The following is a 2,948-nucleotide window of genomic DNA, read 5'->3' on the forward strand; positions in this document are numbered from 1 at the left end:
CAGAAGTACTAACATCATACTGAAGGTAAGAGATAGAAGGAATTGATAACTCAAAATTAAGATGACAAGAGTGCTTCATTGATCAAGAAGAGCTAAAACATCTCTAAATACCACTGCGCTATCACAACTCCAACTTTTTAACCACCATACAAAACAGACTGGTAATAACAACCTCAGTCTTGATATATCATAACTGTTAAATATCCGATTTAAACAACATCCGACTAACTATGATCCGACTAACTATATCCGATTAAGCACTTCCGACTAACTACTAAATTGACATTCTGATATGCCTGTCAACACATGGCACAGCCCGGTGGTGGATTTCTCTGAAATCTGACTTGAATCCACATATCCCTTGATCAGCAAGAAATAGAAAAAAGAATTCCTGATCATCCTAAACTTGAAAACATATCTTTGAGAACTGTTTCAGTATCAGCTTCTTGGATTGTAGTCACCACAGTCTCCTCATTCTTTGCTGCACGAAGTTCTGGAACTTCAATATTTGCAGTATCTGTAATCTCCTTCTGATATTCAACTTCCATTGGCAAAGCTTCTCCACTTGACTTCTGAATTTCCTCAGCACCTGCAGTGTTTGAACAGAAACATGCACTAGTTTTTTAAGTGCAGAACCACCTTGTACCATGAATTCTTCATCCACCTGCAACTGTTTATCCTTGAACTCATGAAGCTACTCCTGATAAACATCTTTTTCTTTCTTCAGAGATTCAACTGTCTCTAATAAGGCAGCTTCATGAGAACTGATGAAGCCTGATCTTACAGCCTCATAAGGATACTTGATAACTGATATCAGCCTTTCTCTCATTGCTTTCCAAACATCCTGCATCCCTTCAACCAATTGTTGCCTTACCAAATTGAGATCCCCTTCATCCACGAGCACTCCAGAAACATTGATATCTTCTTGGGCTAATACCTGCTTTTCCAAAGCTTCCAAATGTTTCAACCTTTGTTGTAACATTTCATTCTCCACCTGCAACTCTGTATTTCTGCCAGACACTTGATCCAGCTCAGAATTGACTCTGCCTTCCAATTCCTTAGTCCATTCTTGAAACATTCCCAAAGAGAGCTTAACCTTTGCTATCTCTTGTTGATGTAGTTTCAGCTGATCCTGCATCTCTTGTTGATGTTTCTCCCTCTGCTCTACCAATTCCTGCTTCAAGGATTCCACCAACTCCGACTGTTGGTGCAGCATTGCTTTAGATAGACCAGATTCAGCTATATTTTGTAACTGTTCCTCCATATTGTGCTGCTGATACCTTACGAATCCCTGTAATTCCTGCAACATCTTCAGAGCTGTTGGTACATCAGTAATAAGCAAATCAGATTTAGCAGAAGTACTAGGCCCAACTGGAGAGAAATCTAATGATTTGGCCACCTCATGCAAAGCACTATCCAGCTTCCTCTTTTTGGGCATGTTAAAAGTTTTGCCTATAACCTTACTAGGAGTTGGTGTCTCAACATCCAAACTCTTGAGAAAATTCCCCATAAGCACTTTTTGCTCATGACTAGCCATTGCCATCTTGGCCTCATCCTCAGTGTATCCTGCTTCAATAAAATCCTGTATAGTCCTCAGCTTTTCATCCACGCTTTTACTAAACTCTGCTTTGTCAGATATTCTCCCTTGTTCCGGCCCAGGATTGACCACATTGATAGGAGTAATGAGAGAAAATGTGACCTCCCCTACATCAACTTTCTGAGCAAAAGCAAATTAAGTAGACAGAAATGCTGCTAACCTGCTACTCAACTGGGTCTTTCTTCTATCCGAGATAAAGACTTCTGCATGAATCCTATCATACAACCAATGTGCCCAACTGACCTTCCCCCCATTTTCAGCAAAATACAGTGGTGCCCAATTTTCCTTAGACATGTAGTCATATTAGCTAGAAAACAAACTCTTTCCAAAAACCATTTCAGTTGTTCTCTCCTCCAATACTCTACATTCTTCAACATAAAGTACTGCCTACCTCCTTCTCTTGGTCCAAATTCTTTTTTCAGATCTTCATATGAACATTTTGGTACTGCAGTAACAGAGCTAAAGGGAAGCTGAAATACCTGAGCTACCACACCTGGACTAAGATGTACCTTCTCAGAAATGGCACCTTTGGATTTTTGTAACAGCTCCATTTGCGTTTTTGCATAAATGTTCCCTTTCCACTGGCCCAAGGGTAGAGTAGCAAATTCATATAACCCTGTTGCCTTCAACCACTTCTCATTCCGTTCTGCTTGATAGTCAATTTCCACCCTGAAATCAGTGAAAGGCTCCATTAAACTTTGCTGCATTTTGCTTGATGACATTGGTGCTGATTCTTCCTTAGGTAGTGCTTTGACCTTGTCTTCTGGATCAGATACATCAACTCTGAGCACTACTCCTTTTCTGCGAGGGCGCAGCTTACCAGCTTCTCCTTGCTCATCTTCTAGCGATGGTCTCATCAGAGAAACAGATTTAGGCTTAGGCATAGCGGAAGCAGAAGTAGGAGAAAGCTTAGCAAGTTGTGGAGTATGCATGCGCGCACTACTTACGTGAATCGCACAAGCGCTAAGGCCTCTAAAAGTGTGTGAGGAAATGATGTCGTCCCTTACTCGTATGATGAAGTTAAGTGGAAGGAACTTTGTACCCTTTTCGACGCAAAATTTGAAATTTAGACATTGTTTAAGTAATCGGATCAGAGTAGACTCCAAGCCAACAAACTCCGATGTAGTAAAATCGGATCCCTGACCTGAATGCAAAGCCTATGTACTCTGATGATTGATCAACAGTGACCTGGTCCATAGTAACTGAAGAGAACTCCAGCATTTCACAAAATGCAACCTTTGGTATAGTAGGTTTGAGCCAATCTAAATAGGGTGGCCTGCCCTGAAATTTTTTTAACCTGAATCCATTAACAGGTTTCTCTACCCTTGTGCCAAAAACATCTACTACAATA

At 40.7% G+C, this 2,948-nt stretch overlaps 1 pseudogene; it reads right to left on the reverse strand.

The window, feature by feature from the left end:
• Nucleotides 1-270: 270 nt before the first annotated feature.
• LOC147457499 (uncharacterized) lies at nt 271-962 on the reverse strand (annotated as a pseudogene).
• Between the last annotated feature and the right edge of the window lie 1,986 nt (nt 963-2,948).

The sequence above is a fragment of the Adiantum capillus-veneris genome, chromosome 5 (assembly GCF_014529385.1).
Source record: "Adiantum capillus-veneris isolate H3 chromosome 5, ASM1452938v2, whole genome shotgun sequence".
Taxonomy (NCBI): Eukaryota; Viridiplantae; Streptophyta; class Polypodiopsida; order Polypodiales; family Pteridaceae; genus Adiantum; species Adiantum capillus-veneris.